Raw genomic sequence first — 19,162 nt, forward strand, 5'->3', positions numbered from 1 at the left:
CCCCAATTACAAATGACATATTTTCAATACCGATGGAAAGACAGCCCTAAAAGGCTGTAAGTCATCTTTACTACAGAAAAAAGCCATTCTTTTGGTGTGTTTTTACCTACCAAGTGCCATGCACACTAGGATAGCAACCTTACTAGCACTTATACCCATGAAGATGAACAGATTTTTACCTTTCTAAATCCAGAAGAGATCCTCACATAAGAACTGACACAGTTCTAGATCAAAGCCTAGACTTCTACCAAATACTACACATGAAAATTGCCACAGACCCCTCACCGAGTGTCACACACATCTCTACAGAACTAATGCAAAAATGATGTGAGAAAATAATACGGAAACAAGAGAGGAAAGAGACTGGAAGAATAAGTCACAGTTTTCCCCAGGGTTTGTTCTTCCAGAAGAATCCCAGATGTTGAGAAACTCACCAGAATAAAAGTGCCAATGGGCAAGGGTGAAATTCTCTCTAATGAATTAGAGAAAAATCTCTCATTTTGATTTCCTCAGAAAAGGAGGAAGATAAAGATGGTTGAAAAACACATTCAAGCAAGGTGCAGTCACTTTCCAGAGCTGATAAAGGCTGATCTTGCTCCACACCCAGACTAAACATTACAATACAACACAGATGCAAAGTAACTCTAAGAGGAAGTGACCTAGGATCAAATCTCACTAGGGAAAGTGTGTGTTTGAATAACCACAGACATACCCTAGTAACCCAGGGTTGCAAAAGAACTGTCATAATAGTATACATCCTTCTGAAAAAGTAACCAGTCTTCTACTTAAGTGTGCTACCTAGAGTCTCTTTTTGTTAAAAACTTACTGCAGTTAGGATAAACCTTCCTTTAGCCAGAGTTCAGCGTTTAAACAAGCTGTTTCACAGGCAAATCCATCCTGAACACAAGATCAAGATGCACTTATAAGAAGTGACCTTTTTGCATGTTTATAGATTTAAAAAAGTCAAAGGTGGTCACATAGAGTCTTCCATCACCAAAAAGCAACCTTGTGTTACTCCTAACTTGCCCCAGGGCAAGGGTAGGCACCCTGGCAGCAGGGTACAAGTAACTGGGAACCTGCTGCTGCTTAAGTAACTGTTTCAGTGGTACTCACCCTGCTTCTGCAGCACCTGGCACTTGCAGCAAGATGGTTTTGTTGTTTTTTTGTTTTGGTTTGGTTTTTTTTGTTGTTTTTTTTGTTGTTGTTGTTGTTTTGGTTTTTTTTTCGTGGGTTTTTTTGTTTTTGTTTTGTTTTGGTTTTTTGTTTTTTCTCTCCTTGATGAAAACAGAGGTAAAGCACTTGGCAACTGCCACAAATTAAGAGTGCACAAATGAACTCATATGTGGCCACCTTAGAGCAACACAGTGGCAGTTCAATTGGATAAGGCCATGTTCAGACAGTATGAGGGAAACAAGAAAAATTAAGGTGTGCACTCCCATTAGACCCCCAGCTTGACACCTTCTGCTCTCCACCAGGATTACAGCACCTGCAGCAACTCTCACCAGTAAGGAACGGACTGCCCTGCCGCGTTACTCCTTTTCACAATGTTTCTCCCTCTTGATTATCTACACACCACTCATAACAAAAACAATCATGCATTTCTCCCAGTTAAGTCAGCTCAAGACACATAAATAAATCTAACTCAAGTGTTAGCTTACAAACCCCAGCTCAAGGAAGTTATGTGACTGAAGTAAAATCAGTGGCAGAGTGCCAAAACTCAAGTTTTGTTAAGCCTGGGCTGGATCTGCTAGGAACACCACTTCTACTAACTCTATGCCAGATCTTTCTGCTACAGCTGCAAGTCAGTTATAAGAGCAGAGGCACAGGGTAACTACACTACGCAGTAGGCAGCGAGCCTTTCGGACCAGGGACAGCCTTCCACTGCACACGTGTGCGCGCACAACTGCCCAGCACGGTGAAGAGAGGCCACAGCTGAGATGTTTTATCAACTCATCCACCACTAGCAAAATATCGCTGTTTCAAACACTGATAAGGCATACTTGAACAGACAAAGTGGTTATCAGCTGCTGCCCTATCAGTCTGAAGGCTTTCTTCAGCAAAGTGCTGCATGAAATCTCCGAATTCCTCCCCTCAGCAGCAGAAATCCAGTGCCTCAGGCAAACTCTTTCAAGTTTGCTTGGGAAAACGCATGGGGTAAAACCTATGTCCAACCCTATATAAGACCTATCCTGCCTGTCCATTTGCTTTAGCCTTGAAATACCTTTTTTGTTGCTGTTGCTGGTTAGTACAATCAATTTATTGGTAATAGGTTTAACGGCAGCAAGAGAACCATGCATTCGCGGTAGCAATCGACAAAACAATGGCACGTAAAAATGAATTCAGGTTTCTATTTTTTTAAAATAGGCTCCAAAAGAATCTGGCAAATATTGAAGATCCGAGAGATTAGGTGAAAAGGCTGTTGCAAACTAATACTGGTTGAGAAAGAGCCAAATAACCAAGGGATCGAGAAAAACAGGTTTTACTTTTAATATTAATTCCCCAGACCTATTTTAATTAATTTTTTCACACAATTACAAGATTGATTCACACACATAATTCCATTTTACTGATTGTAGGAAATAAAACAGTGATTGCTTAGGCCTCAGAAGGTGTTCCTTCACACCAGCTGTCCAAACATTTTATTTCTGACCTAGCACAGAAATACTCAGTAAAGCAAAGCCCAGTAATCCCCCACAATCCAGTTACTGTTTCCCCAGGGCCCTCAAAAGTGACAAAACTTTCAAAGAACTACCTCAGTTAAAAGGTTTTAAGAAAAAAGTTGGTTACAGCAAAGCAAAAAAAAAAAAAAATCTAGATCATATCAGCTGTTACATTTCTGAAAAAACCCAGTGTTTAATTTTCCATGTGAAATCATTTTGCAAGTTAAATCAAGGATTCAAGCCTTACAATCTGTTTTTCTACCTCAGTTCTTCGAGTATACATAAATGCCTACTGCAGGTGCAAGAAGTCAAATGCAATAAATTTTCTACTTTAAGACTACATTAAAATTATTCAAGTGGATGTGCCTTTTTATAGAACTGGCTTCCTAAATGTTATTAAAAAAAAAAAAAAAAACATTATTGTTCTCCACTACACCAAAGAATAATTCTAACAAGATACATAGTGAAAAAGAAACTGAAATGTTTAGTGAGCAGCTGCTTCGTATGTCTGCATTTTAAATCTCTTCTCACATAATACTCCTTCTCACAAAGCTAACATTGCCGTACATCCAGCCGAGTGAATGTCACTGGTTTTCTGTAGGAGCCCGCTAGCAGCTGACCTTGTCCCTGCGCTACCGGGCAGCTCCTCAGCCCACTGCCACGCAGCCCACGGGTGCCACACAGCGCGTCACATCCCCATTTCACACGCAGCTCCACTTCTGCACCAGCTCTCCCCACAGAGCCCCTGCACCCTCCCTACACCACGTCCTGCGGGTGGAGCACCAGCTCCGGCATCACTTTGTCTTGCTTCACATGACACACAAATACACACACATACATCGCAACTTTCCTCAATTCTCCTCTCGAGGCAACAGAGCCATCCATACCATTGTGAAGCATACAAGTCTGTTCCCTTAAACACTTCTTATAAATCCCTATGTTTTTCAAAGACCTGATTTCACCCAGCCTTTCCAAAATGCTGTCAGACAGTTTGCCAGGCTGGCAGCGAGACTGCTGCAGAGCCCAAGAGCCTTTCACCACTATTTCCTGCGCAGTCAGAAGGGTCCTCCTCTCTCCCCTCTGCTACCATCCCAGATGCAGATGTAATGTGTACTCCTGAAGCCCTACAGCTTAACACAAATAAAGCCCAGCATAAAAAGGAACGTAACATCGGCCTTTGCATTTGTTCCTCTCGTGACTGCAAACCTGAAGTTCTTTAAAGAATAAACTACACATCAAATGCTGTCAGGTTGAATTTGCTATGAAGCATAACAAAAGCAAAACCTACAGATATGAGCATTTGAAACTGCCTCAGAAATATGGAGATGTGCAATTCTGCCTTCTGAATCTTTAACCCCCTGCAACCAATTAGAGCACATGAGAAAATCTGTAGTATTTTTTGTGAAACATACCCTCTGTGTAAAATCCTTCCCAAACAATCGACTAAATCAGACCTAACATGATATGAACAGGAACAGGACGGTACTATAACTAATTTGAGATGAAGAAAAAATTACTGAATATTAAAGACCTAAATTCTTTCATACTTTCATAGGAATTAGCAGCAAACAAATTATGCCCAAATGAAAAGGTTTCCCATTCTTTTGAGTTTTCCACTTACATAACAGCATGTACCGAGTAACAGGTTGGACAAGTCTTATCTGCACAGCAAGGACTAAGTAGGAATAGAAAGAGATTAGCAATGTTTGCAGAAAAGATCTGTTTATATGCTGAAAAGCCTATTTAAAAATCTTTCCTGCAGTCTCTGCCAGACTGTAATTATTCCAGAAGTATTTCCTAATTTTTCCAACTACACACACAAGCGCCTGCTAATTTTCCTGTGGATTGTAACTGTTGTTCAGTTTTATTAAGAGGCGCACACGCTCCACATCCAAGTACCTCTCTCTGCTGGAGTTTCAAACTGCATTCGAATCATTAGCTTGATGTCTATATAACAAAGCACCTCATTGTCATTCAAAAGGACTTGGAAAGCCTTCAAACTATGCAAGAGCAATAATCCATGACAGGGTGCATTAGGCAGGTACCGACGCATGCCTAATGCACATTGCAAAGCATATGCTGCTCCAAAATACACTCTGAAGTACCTTATCATTCCTTTTTCCTGCTTTTTAAAAATATTTACATGCAGTTCATTTTACACAAGCTATCACTTTTAGTAACTACAAAGAGTTACTTCTTTAAGAGAATAATAATAAAAAAGGTACAAATACTTTCCCCTTCAATTCTGAACGCATTTATTCAACATCTTCCTAACTTTTCAATTAAAAAAAAAAAAAAGCAAACAAATGAAAAAGCTGATTCTCCTCCCATCACCTGAATGTCTATTTGAAAAGCTCCTATCTTTCCCTCAGTGTCAGAAGGCAGATGAGAAACAGCAAATTGCTTGGCTTTACCATCATTAGCAACACTTGCATGCAGGCAGTGGGAACATCACACTCTGGCTCAGATCAAAAGCAACAGCTAGCTTCAGTTCCCACGGGACAGCAGCGTGGGTTTGGCAGTGCAGAGACCCACTGCAAACAGTGGAAATCTCTCCGGCTTGCTTGGTGCAGGCACGGTGCTTGGTCTGCATCTACGTGCACCAGAGAGAGTCCGACGGGCACGTGGGATGTCCCAAAAATGTCACCTGCGCGACAGAGGGGCTTCTGCAAGCAGGTGAAGTCGGGCATCCTCGCCCTTAGGCAGCCCAAGGAAACCGTGCAGTCACCTGTGGGAAAGGGGAGTGCTGCTGGGCAAGAGCAAGGCCACTTCCAAAACATTCACCTCACCTCCCTGAGCAGCAGGTGGTCTTGGAGCACACATTCCCTGCTAACCATGCTCTGTTCTGGGGAGCGCACAGCTGGATGCCAAATCCACTGCCAGCTCAATATCAAGCTCATCTTTTTTTTTTACCTGCTGCTGCCTAACCTAGGTGAGCTATCTGGAAGGTGGACACAGCTTTCGTGAGGACTAGCACGTCTTGAAAGGCAGTAGCAAAAAATTATAATGTCAATGTGCCTTTGAGCACATCTCCTCTGCTGCTTGAAAACAGGTGGTATTTTTTGTGAACCACATAACACAGCAAAAGCCATGATTTTTACAGGGAGACAGAGGGACAATGCATTTTCTAGCTGAAATGGCAAACTACTACATACCAGGAGTTATCTGCCAATAATTGGGCAATGTGCTGATTAACACTTTTTCTGGGTTGCCTAAGGACAGTGCATGCATGAGTATCTCACCACTATTAATTAATCGCTCTTTGTGCATTTATCCTGGTAGAATTTACATGTCCCACACAGTGAATACCCTGAATGAGGCAATTTCTACCTCCAAAAGCACTTACCATTGTCAGTTTATTTGCCCTGCTTAGCCTGATGCTCAGATTGGCAATAAATCATCGTTCTTAGCAGCTGAAGTGTTTAGTGTCTTTCATTCAATATTCTTTCCTCCCCACTGTCCCCTCTGCAAGTACAGTAATCATGTGCTGAATAGTCATTTACAGCACTGCAATTAAGAGATTATTCCATTAGGCTTTGTATTTCTATCCGGTTTTACATTTCCATTAAAAGCACTTGGTTAAACAATTGAGCAACAAATGTAATGCAACCACAGGAGTCTCAGGAGCAGATGCCTGTCAGGCAGAGCCCCTGCAAAGCAGCCCAGGAAGGGCAGGCAGTGCTTGTGGGGACAGGGACAGGCCCCTCACATGCAGGGTCCCAAAACGAGGGAGAGGACGGGTAGCACAACTACAGATGGGCCAACGTGGAGTAAGCAATGGAGGAGCTGCCTGCCTGCCTGCCTGTCAGGAGTTTGGGTGAAACTGGGGAAGAGTCACTGGCTACACACCTACGTGCAGGATGAGTTCCTCTGTAAACACAGCATCATTGCTCATGCCTCTAAGAGCAGAAAAGAAACGTCAAGGAAGTTTTCCTTCTGTAAAAAGTGACCACTCCTATCCCTTACATCTCAGTATGCATGTGGGGCTTGGGAATTCAAGTATTTCAGACATTTCCAGCATTCATGCAGCCTCAGTGAATACATCTTACCACCAAGAAAACTGGACAATGAAATCTGTTTGCCATTTCGGTGGGTGGTTCCCCTCATTCACCATTTTACAGTTTGTCGTTTGGTTTCGGGGTTTTTTCCCCCTTGTTTCTTTTTCTGCAGCATAGCTCTGCTGCTCCTTCTCATGTCCCTGCCCTCTCTGATTCATTTTAAGCCTGGGAGAACTGGAGGTTACCAGTAAAAGCCCCCACTTCATCAGGTACATGACGTTTCAGCCCTTGAAAACAAAGCAAAAAGGCTGCGACAAATGAGGAAGATGCTCCTTCTTGGACCTTGGCAGGAAGCACATTGAGTAAACAGATGCTAGATGCAACTCCTGCAAATGGAAATTAGAAAGGAAGCTCAAGTTTAGTTGTATGAAAAATATGCGTCAGCTGTGAGAACACAGAGTCACATCACAGCAACTTTTCTTTCCTCCTCCAAGGAACAAAACCTGATGGCCAACTGCTAAAAGACATCTAGTCAAAGTACTTCCTAATTATATTACACCTCTTCTATTTCATTGGCTTCCAGACTCTCTATCATTTTGTTTCCAGTTTTAACCTTCTAAGGGATTGGTATCTTCCCAAGACTGTTCTGAACTGGCTGTCCTTTTGTCTGGGGAAACTACCACTCTTGAAGGAAGTCATGTCTGCCCAGACATTAATGGTGGTGATTTCATGCCAAGCTTGCAACCAAGACTGGAAAATTACACTGAAATGCTGCAGGAATAACACGGGAGGAGTTTCACCAGGCATATACAGCATTTTGTCCGCTCAGCAGGGATACATCACCTTCTCTGATAAAACCCATCAGAGCCTCAGCCCATATGAGTATTTTTGTGGTAACAACCAACAGCCTCTTTTAAGTGCCTGTCCTCAGTGCCACAGTGGCAACAGGCAGTTTGGAAGGAGAATGAATCAGCACCGCCTCTCCCTCTCCCTGGGGTTCCTCATCCCCTGCCCTTGCCCTCCCACACATGCTCCCAATGACGCTTACTCATCGCCCTGAGCACAAGGCAGGAGGTCTGTGCTTTGCTCTCCTAGGGACCGAGCAGATGCCCTACAGTAACCACTGCACCAAACTGCTGAAGGTGGTTTTAAATTCTTCTGTGTTGGCTGCTGCATCTTCTCTCACGCCCTGACTCTGTCTAGAGCTACCTCTAGTGTCAAGCGTGGTAAGCCTCCTGAACAACCTGCTTCCCGTGTCACCACAGGGATGCGCTTCCTCTGGATTGCTTCATCTCTCTGTAGTCTCTCGCTGTCCCAGAGATTCATTAATGAAGCATCCACAAACACGATGAACAACTCCAACACCAGCTAACACCCCAAATAACCTGAGTAACATCCAGCCAAGTCACCTGTAGAAAGCTAGGTATTTTCAAGAAAATCCAAGCTGATCATCGGAGTTTGGAGTAACTTTTTAAAAAAACAAAAACAAAAAAACACCACAAAACCACAGGATATCTCCCTAAAAATCTCAGCACACACTTTCTAATACATTCTGTATCTTTCTCCTCTTACTCAAATGTCACAGTTACTAAACATGTAACCCCAAAAGAGTAAATATTTTGCACAAAAAACTTGTTATGAGTAAGTATTTCTGGCAGTCACTTGAAAAATGGGAAGAAGGAAAGAACAGAGAGTCACTATTTCTGCATTTTCCTATTCCACCTGAAACTTTCCTTTTATCCATTCTCAGGACAACTCTTAGAATGCTTTCCAGTCAGCATATTGTGCCTTAGCTCCACGCTTTTTCCTTAACACAGTCCTGCTTAGAAATATGATGCTTGCAGCAATACACACAACAGAGAAAGAACAAAGGAAATGGTAAGGTTAATATCCCTCTCCTCTCCCACATCCCTGTCATGCACACATGTAGAAGCCATTCCTCAGTTTCAAGCTGTGAATCAGGAACCCATTTTGAGCACCTGCTTACACACAAGCACATGCAAAAACTATCCTCTGTGTAAAAGCTCCAGGTCAAGAATTCATTTGGAGCACGAGCTCAAGCACAGCTCTAACAGGAACACTTTCCTGAACTGGACTTGAAAGCTTAAAACCAAAGGAAACTACAAAACCAAAAACTGGTCTAAATTCCTGCTTTCAAAGTAATTCATTGACTTATAATAGACAGTTTAAGCCTCTCAAAAGATGTGGAGGGAACAGATCAACTGGAACTGAGCGCACATGCTGAAGGGTAGAATTTGGTCCCAAGCGAGACCGAGGTAGAAAAATCCAGAGGAACCCATGCAATTCAGAGCAGCAGCTGTAACAACACCTTGCACAACATACACCCCACACGTACACCCTGCTGAGCCCTGGCACACCGCCTCTCGCCACCGCCTCAGCTTCCAGCACACCCTTGGCAGGCTGAACTCGTGCAAACCATTGCAACCCTCCTCCGGTTTCCTACTTTCCATCGAGACTTCACTGCGTGTAAGCAGGATCCAAGATCTGTATCTAATCAGTGCCTGCACCTCACTTGCACTCCATCTTATTTGCACTTAGCAAAGAGGAAGCAGTGAAAGAATAGTTCAAGGACTTCCTAAGAAAACTGCATGACTTAAAGACCTTTTAAATGCACCATATTAACCCCAGTGACTGCTACTGGTTTTTCAGCCCTCATACTCTGATCTTTGTGTATTCAGGGACTTGTGTAGGGGAAAGAAAAAAATATTGAACAAACAAAACCAAATCATTATTTGCTTGACAGATTACTGTATATAAATCGTTTTTAAAGCTGTTACACTCAAGTAAACATAGCTTATATCAATATCATCTGTACATTTCCATCATTATGCTGAGAGGGAGGAGGATGGCCCATTTTCAAGGAAGCAATTTTTAAAAGAAGAAACCATTAACCTGATATTTAATCAATGTACAAAGGAACAGGGAAGTACAGAAGTAATTTTCCCGGTATTTCCTCTGTCCATAAATTGCTTACTTTTTCATCTGCCCCATGTATGACACCCCTCACTCACCAAATTAACAGCTAGAAAGCAATGAACTGTAGGAAAGAAAAAATGAAAGGACAGCTAATAGAGATCCATCAAAAGAAAAACAAAAGATAGGGTTGGGATACAGAAATAAAAGAGTTTTCTTCACAATAACTTCTTTTATACAGCATTTCTATCAGACTTTTTCAAGGGAGGAATATTTTTAAAGGTGACTTTTGAGGTTTTGTTTTGCTATTACTGAAAAAAGGACTTTTTTTTCCCCCCTTCCCACTGTTTTGGCTAGCACAAATGATTACTGACAAATCTGAAAGCTACAGGAATAAGCACTCTTAAGGGAGCTGAGGGGACATGGTACTGAAGGAAAGACTCTTGACTGAGACACTGCATGCTCCATATGTGTTTGTTTATAATTAAGTACAGCACAGATAACAAGTCAGTTCTTAGGGTAAGACCGAAACAACTGTACTTGGCCACAAAACAACACAAGGTTCTACCCAGAGGACAGAATGTCAATTCAGTGTTCATTAGGATTTAAAAATTAACCCAGATCACATCTGGCTTTATAAACACTACAGGATAGGGGGGGTTTTATGTACATGTGGTTTTCTTTTTCCTTGTTTTGGGGTGTTTTGTTTTGTTTTTAAATAGCACAGTTCCCAAGTTTTCATGATAAATTCTCTCACAAGTTGTTCAAATAGCAAAATAACATCAACACACATCAATACAGCTGCCAAAACAGAGCCTGGGAAGCTTTTGGTTGCAATTATCAGATTATGTTATAATTACAAACTGCTTCCATTTATTTAAGAATTACAGAAAGAAGGTTCTGGCTGCAAAATGCAATGCCAGACTACATCAGCTGTCTACATGGTAAGAGAAAGGAAGAGCAATAGGCTCCCTGCACATAAATTCCATCTGTCCCTCCAAAGATGTACAAAAAAGGGATGTGTAATGAGCAAAACCTATCTACTGTAGGTCAGTTTGTTCAGTCTACTTAACTGACTCGGAAAAAAAAACACACTTTCCAAATCATCAGGAACCAGACCGATGCACGTACTTAAGTAACGGAAGAACCACCTTGGGAGCCAAGTTTTAACGTTATCATTTCTGCAGACTGACAATTTCATCTATCCACTTTAATCTGCTGTGGTGTGACTTGTGCAGAGTTCACCATCCATGCACTGCAGCACCGAGCAACAGCACTACAGTACGCCCAGCAACATGCTAAGTTAGGTACAGAAATTCCATTTTGAGGCTGTCCCATTTTGGCTCGCTTGGAATCAATGCTGAGGCAATCCCATTTACCCACCAAGAGTCTGAAGCTGGTCTGGAAGGAGGAAGGACCATCAACAACAAAAAGTTAAGGGCATCTGCAGGGGAAAATCTAGGCTTTGTTGAAAAAAGCTGTTAATATTTTTTCTTCTCTTTTTCCCAAGTCAAATTCTTCACCCCAAACTGGCTAGGCTGCCTTGCAGGCACAATTCTATATATCTGCATAGAAAGCCTTTAACAAAAAAAATAAGTTTCCAGCATGGTTTATTCTTGCATAAAAGGCCTCAGTCTGTAGATAAAATTTATATCTATTCACAACCAAACCTTAAGCACACCTTTGTACTCACAGATACTCATCTTTGTGAGAGATGAATTTAAGCTAGTCACTTTACTTCCAGCTGTTACTAATGTTTCCCTAGTAAGCTACAGAACTGCTCAGTACAAACACTGGCATTCCGCTAAGAAAGTAAAGCAGGTTTTTTCCCCCCAAATGGATCTTGCTGAATGATATGCTAAAAAAAAGGGTTTTTTCCATATGTAGCTTATGGAAAATACACACTAACATTCGTTAAAGCTAGATGGCACATCTTTAGAGCATTATTAGTGTCATCCATGTTCTCTTTCAGCTTTCTTACTTGCTATTTCTTGATTGCCTTCTACCATCTAACTTGCAAACTCCGGGGTTTCCCAGCAGGGAAGAACTACTCCCAGCTCCATGTATCACATCAGTTTTATCCCAATAGCTTGGTGACATTAAAAATTCCCTGTACCTAGAAGGACAAAAGCCACACAGGTATTCTCTTATCAGCATATGCTTTTAACAGAAAAGGCTGGGAATACTGGTGTAATTTTTGTTCCAAATACATAGAGAACTGCAAAAGAAAGCTTTGTGGCCCTTAATTCACTCAATGATCTAAAGTCTTTTTTCAAAGGTAAAACACTGAGTTACTTAATTTTTCCAAGTTAGCCAATTTAGGAAGTTTTTTTGGTCTATTATTTTTAATGCCTCAGTATATGAGTCAACTGCTTTTCACACAGAATGCAACAGGAAAAATCCCCCGTGTCTCTGAATACCACATGGCATTTCTAAAAACGGATTAGACTTTCTCAAAGAAGGGAACACAATTCTACCTATTTTTCTGTCTCTCCCTGATTTGGGCAGTTAGACAGAATTTTAAGGTCTACTAGTAGTGTTTTTACTCCTCTAGTCCAATACACAGAACCAGGCATTTCCTCTTAGAAGGGTCACAAACACTGACTAGAGCAAAGAAAGCCTATTATCAGTTTGCTGAAGTCAGACCATGTAAAATGAAGAGGGGTTTGCAAACAGATAAAGATCATTAACAGTGTTCCAAAACCTCGACAAAGTGATCCCATTCCCTTTAAATATTAAAGGACTCATTCATCTTGTTTTCAGAATGGAAGTTACAGAATATCATGTGTTAAATCAGAAACCCCAAATCAAACCCCAAACTTCATATTTAAATATTTCTGAGACACAGAGCATCTAAATAAGTTGAAAATCATGAGCTTTCAAACATGAATGTGCATAAAACATACTCAGACACAGGAAAAAAACCCATATAAACTCCATAAGCTTCTGAATTAACATTCTTAAAGCTTTAAAACTAGATAGCTGTTTTTGAAGGGGGAAGCACTGCTTCGAGTAGTGCCATAATTTTCCTATCAGCCTGCACAAGAGACAACCATGGGGAAAGTATCCTACAGCAATGCTCCCTCTTCAGACAAGGATGTGCCTCAGATCTGGGTGCCCATCAACCAAGATCACCCTGCAACACAGACTGAGAATTAACTGCAAGCCAGACTGCAACTGAAGAATTTACAAGCGGGCTTGGCTTTCTGGTGGCAAATATTAGAAAGAGGCACAAGTGAGAAAATGGCAAACAGACCAGGTATCCAACTGGTGAAGACATTCCCCAATACAGCCTTCTCTGAGAAGGGCTGTCAGTTTTCTTTCACCAATTAAGAGTTAACTGCTGGACAAAGCAGACTACACCCACTACAAGGGATCTGCAGGGTCTCAGCAAAGGGAGACACAGTGGTCCAGAAGAGCTCTTTAGCTCATACAGCTTATATCCACCATCCCATACCCATCCTCCCAGAAGCCATATGCCAGAAAAAGCAGCCTTATTCACCAGTACCAGTTTACACCAAGCTTTGGCCAACAGGGTTATCTCACCTCTGCATTACATTTATTGCCTGCACTTTTAGCTATGCCAGCAAAACTTTTCACAGTAAACAAGGCCTCAAAGCTGCAGTGACAGACAGACAGACCTGGTAGCCATCAGGGATGGGGGCCTCTAGGTAACAGCAATACTAAGGGAGTCTAAAAAAAAAAAAAAAAAAAAAACAAAAAAACACACAAAACAAAAAAAAGAGCCAACCTCCCCGCTCCACAGCACAGCTAGCCCATGTTAGCACACATTATTTTAGAGAAAGGTATGAAGAAATACATCCCTGGACTGACAGCCTGTTCTCAGCTGAACCACAGGCTTACTGGCACCAGGAAAACAACTTTTACTAGAACAGCTTGTTCTGCTGAGGGCTGTGGGGACAGGAGGGAAAAAGAGAAGCATTTCACCAAAGCTCTTCCAAACTGCCAGCATATTCCCTGTCTTCAAATTAGGATGTTTTTTTCCAAAACTGCCTGCTGGGGCAGCGGGGGGGAGAAGATTCTTGAGAAATAGCTGCAGACCAGTTATGAGGGAGAGTTTCTAAGCTGTGCTTCCAAAGATGAATTATCTCTCGATAATATATTTTCAAACACAATCTAACAAACTGCAGAAGCACAAGAATACTGAAAGCAATTTCTTACCATATGTCCACAACTCTCCAAAGATGTAAATATCCCTTCACTGCTACACATTTTAATAATTCCTTTCAATTTCAGATGCTAGCAGATACCCATATTTCAAACTGTAATGCCTATAACTCAGCTCAGGGAACCGGCACATGCACTCACATACCTCACATACGCCAGCTGCTAAACGCTACTGTGCCATGAAGGAGCTGTTCATACATCGGTGAATACATCATTTGCTGCTTATAGATTACACAGTATATGGTATTCTAAGCAAAAAAAGGTATAGAGTAAAAATACTACCATATGCTTGCAAGTTTGCCCTTCTGTTTCTTTTTAAAAAGGGCTTCTGCACTCTTCCTGCTTAGGTTTTCGTGAACTGGGGGTAGGGGCATTTTTGTTGTTTTTTGTTCTTTGTTGCCTTTTTATTGGGTTTTTTGATGCCCCCTTTTTTTTTTTTTTACAAGTACAAAAATGAAACGCACATTTTTTACAGTTCTGAGAATGGGTTTTACTGTTGCCTCCAAGGTTAAACATTAACAATTTGCTTGTTGAACTTTCTCTACAAATTAAAGTGGGGACATTATTTTCTCTTAACCTGATAGACAGCACTGCAAAAAGACCACTAAAGGGAAACTTTAAGTCACTGGTACAGTAAACATTCATTAGGACTAAAAATAACAACTCTACACACTAAACAATATCTAAGCCTAAACTAATCCAGAAGACAAACATCTTCATGAAGCATAAGGCACCTGTGATGAAGGTTGCCTGTTCAAACCTGCCTATACACCTCAGCTTGACAATGCTGAACACAGTATTAACATTAAGCACCTCTCAAATGCATTTTGTGCCCATACACCTGTTTTTTCTCCCTGCCTGCCACCTCTCCCTACCCCTACAAGAGTAAGGGAGCATAAGAAATGTACATTTTAAAACCAGTGCAGGAAAAAGAAGTCAATCAACAACTTCTGTACCTCAACAGTGTGTGAAAAAGCTGGGGGCTAGCTCTGCACAAAGCAGCCATCACAGCCAAGAGAAAGGACAGACAGGGAGGATTCTGCCTCTCGCTGCTTTCCACAACCGCTTGATTCTATACAGATCTAGAATGCAACTTCTCTGTGAATATTGTCTGTGAATATGCAACCGTGGAAAAATCTGCTCACAGCACATGCAGTAGCTCTTGTCTGTTCCCCATAAAAGCATTCGGCTGGAGCAATGCAGCTCTATCTTAATCCACCTATGATAACACCGCATTTTGGAGCAGTATCTGTCCCAGCCAGTTGCTCCACCCCAGCCAGTGCTACGTGTGTCTTCTCATTTTTATCATGGACACAGATGAACTGCAGCAGCTAAAATTGCAAAACATAACCTAGTCAGTACTTTTTTCACTATAACATACCCCAGGGGGAGGAAAAAAAAAAAAATCTCCATGCTGTGTTCAATCCTGAACAGGATGAGTACTTCCCCATTTTTTTTGAGGCTCAGGCACCTCTACATTAAAGTAACCCTTTCATCATGTTGCTCACTCATGAGCTAGGCAGTAAAACCAGCCTCTGCACTCCGGACCCTGCTGTGCCTGAGCCAGGCCTTAGGAAGACACACTGCGCTCAGCACAGAACTCTTCCTCACTTCACTGTAGTCCACCTCATGAAGAACAATGTCTTTGTAGCATTCCTATGTACTTTACTGAGACAGCTTTTCTATTATATTTTAAAGCCATTTAAAAGCTTCATGCCATCATTCACTATGACTACACTCAGAAGGAAAGCACTGAGGATCATTATGCAGTTCATTAAAAGCTTGCTTCCTGCTATTCGTGCTTCATCTTGCAGCTGAACTAGCAAATGCTTTTCTCGTAAAAAGCAGTGAGAAGATGCCTCTTGCTACAATACGGATTCAGACCCAGGAAAGTTATGTGACCTAAGGAAACATTCCCTTCTATACCAGGACTGTATACCATGACAATAGGAATTTCTAAGTTTTCAAGGGCCTATTCCAACTTGGAATTTCCACTGGGGAAAAACCAAAACAAAACAAAAAACCAAAGCCGCACCCATAAAACCAAAAGCCACCAAATCTACTTGAAAAATCCACTTCCCTGTGAGCATCTCTTCTCTGTGGGGGAGCTTCAGCTGCAGGCCAGCCACAAAGCAACAGACTCCAGGTTCAGAAAGTCCGGAAAATCCTCAGCAGCCCACAAAACATGCCATGGATCAGCTAGGCATTTTGTTCTGGAGAAAACTGGGTTGTATTTCTACAGGCAGGGCTAGTAGCAGGGTATGAGCAAAATCAACAGGGGTTCACAGGATGTTTTAGTTTTCTGTAGACAGGTGAACTCCAGCAAGACATTGTTTCAGCTCTTTTTCACCTACATCATCTGAGCGGAATGCAGCATCACCAACAATGGCATCTGCCTGTATCAACAGGACCCAGGAAACAATCAAGTTATGAAACATGTCTTTAGATCTGGCCTGGAAAGCTGTAAAATGACACGTAATGAAATCAAGCTCCATCATTCAACACAGCTTCTCCTCAAGGAAAAGCCTCCATGTTATTCCCTAACTGTCTTGCTGCATTTGCCATGTTTTAAATGCGGATATGGCCACGTTTAATTTCTGCACTGCATCACCTTCTTTTTTTCTACCTAAATGAGCGGTACAGCCTTGCTTCAAGACTCTTTTGGGTTTAGCTGGTCCAACTTGGCTTTAGGGGGTGGAAACAGAGGGCTTCCCAGAGCACTGCCCATCATTACCCTCCCTCACAGGGCTGACTCGGAAGAAAGAGCAAGGCGAGCCCAGCAGGGATGACAGCACACCACTCAGATTTCATGTTGCTCTGACTGTGCTACTGTATTCACCTGCTTACCAAGGTTAGGAAACTGCATTCATTCAGCATACCTGCAATCATACTAATCATGACCACTTTGAAAGGCAAGTTATATGACAACTGGAAATTCTTGGCGTCCATAACAACAACATATTTATTTATCCACCGATTTTAAGTACGTGTTACCAACAGGGTCTACAGATAATTTAAAAATGATCCCAACCAGCTTCAGAGAAGCAGCCTACATCTTCAAAAGAGCAGCTATTCATCTAAAGATCCTCAGCTTGTGATTGCTGCAGTAGAGAACACATTTTAATGAAGAAGGAAGCAGAAGAGAGATGGGCGCTGCCAGACAGTTAAGGAGCCACATCCTCACGCCTCACAGACTGCTGGTAGCGAGTGTCAGTGCCAGCCTGTCCCACACCCCTCACAGGGGTCCTACCCTATCTTAGAGCAGCTGAACAACATGTAATGTAACATCACACCACATTAACAAGAAAGTAAACTTGTCCTCATTCAGACCGATTCTGCTTCTGCTCACACGTTCCTGAACGTACCATAAAAACCTGACACAAGCCCTGTTGCCCCAGGACACTACAGGCATCAGATCACCCGCATGTTCCAGAAGCAAGTACATAGAAAGCTACGGCTGCAAACCTATGGCTCAGCTAGCCACTTAAAAAAAATTAAAAAAATCTACATTATACACAAAACAACGCTAACTGGATGATAGTTTCTCCACCTAATGCCTCTAGACACAAGCTATTTACAGCAGCCATTGGTAGAGGCTGATCGTTCTCAAATAGACGAAACCAAAACATACCCAACTCACCATGTAATCATTTCTTAGGATTTACAACATTTAAAAAATGTTGCCGCATCCATTAGCACATCACTTTCTCAGTCATCACTATTACAGTTTTTAAAATGTTGAAGAGTGGCACCAGACATGTTTTATCTCCTTGTTTTCCTTACCCTTCCACCCTTCAAAACAGTGAAACCCAAATGCTAGGTGAGCTGCTCAGGATCACTGCACTGAAGCTGAAGAAAGTATGAAGGATTTTCTCGTTACCAAACAAGCCAACATCACATCCCTTTCACTAGCTGAAACATACAGCGTGTGAGAAACAGCAAACCCAGGCAGATGGAGGAGTGCTCGACGGCCTCAAACAGAGCGATGCCCAAAAGGCTACAGTGCTCTCATCAGTACCACCTCATCAGTAATTTACTAAGCTTGCAAAAGTTGTTTGTATATTTTACAAAGGAGAAACGACCACAAAAAGCTTGCCCACATCTTTTGGCAGCTACCTAGCTGAGTAAACCCTCTGACATGTTCTGGCAAATGAATTCTGGAGACATGTAGCCTCTCAGTCCCACACAGTATAACTCCAATTATTTATTGTGAATATGAATTCATCCTTCGCTGTTGAATAAAAGCTTCTATGCAGCCCCAAAGTGCAAATCTCTTGGACTGAGATGTGAGATGGACACCGCTGCTGACCTGTGTCACTAAAACAGAAATACCACGAGCACCAGGCTTTCTGGCAAATGCAACCTCTCCCCTGCAAAAGATCTCTGTTGCTCATATTCTCCCCTACTCTCTTTTAAGTATCTTTAAAGGAGTAATCATCAGAGACTTTAACACTGATCTTTAAGCACACAGAGGTCACCTTCTTACTCACTATGCTGAAATGCTCTGACGTAGTTTTACAGCCTGAGCGACTCACATCATCCTGACAAAAGCAAAAGCCAACGCACACAATGGAGGAGAAGGGAGGGTACAGAATGGCAGGTGCCCATCTTGTCTCCACACCCATCTCAAACGGTGTGTGAGGCACGGTCCTTTTACCTGCTCAGCAGTACTCAACCCTACGGACCCAGCCCTTGGTCCGTTTTCCTCACTTTCAGTGTAAACCAATCCATGTATAAAACTTTATTCTCTGCATCACCCACCTTACAGGTTAGGGATGTGGTTCACTGCCCCTAGTGCCAGCCTTGTCCTTTTTCAGACAGTTTGCTGAGGCTAGGGGCTACTGCTGGGCTCTGGTTCCCACGTCCCCTCCTGCCACCCAAGAAAATGGCTGTGCGACGTCCGAGACATCGAGTGTGTCCCTGGCTTTGGAGCCAAGCCAAGCTTCAAGGCCAGCCATGGGCACCAAGATTTATGCTGTAACCTCACTTTGCATGCTGGCCTGTTAAAGCAACATGCTGATAATGCAAGCCAGTAAATCACACAAATAAGTGATCATACAAAGGAAAAAAAGATGTTGAAAAATTAAACCTTTGCCCCTTTGTTAAGTATTCCCACCCTCCCCACAAGCAGAGCAGTTGGAGCTAGAGAAGAGTTCAGCTGCTAATGAAGCAATCAATCTTCCTGTCCTCCTTCCCCAAACCTCAGGGCTCTGTCATTTTGCACTTTGTAATTTAAAGCCAGCCCTTGGCTTCATTGGCTTCAAACCTGTAGAAAAGCAGCACTGTGAAAATATAGCACCAGTGCCAAACTTCTGTGTAGGATATGCCATCACTTCCCACCCACCCCCCACCCCCCCCCCGCCTGGAGGAAAGGGGAACAGG

General features: G+C 42.3%; 1 protein-coding gene across 3 annotated transcripts in view; it reads right to left on the reverse strand.

Moving 5' to 3' along the window:
• The window catches only part of AFF1 (AF4/FMR2 family member 1), a 116,223-nt gene that overhangs the window by 83,851 nt on the left and 13,210 nt on the right, over positions 1–19,162 (reverse strand). The gene's annotated exons all lie outside the window — the stretch shown is intronic.

This window comes from Tyto alba, unplaced genomic scaffold (genome assembly GCF_018691265.1).
Source record: "Tyto alba isolate M040663 unplaced genomic scaffold, T.alba_DEE_v4.0 Super-Scaffold_23, whole genome shotgun sequence".
NCBI lineage: Eukaryota > Metazoa > Chordata > Aves > Strigiformes > Tytonidae > Tyto > Tyto alba.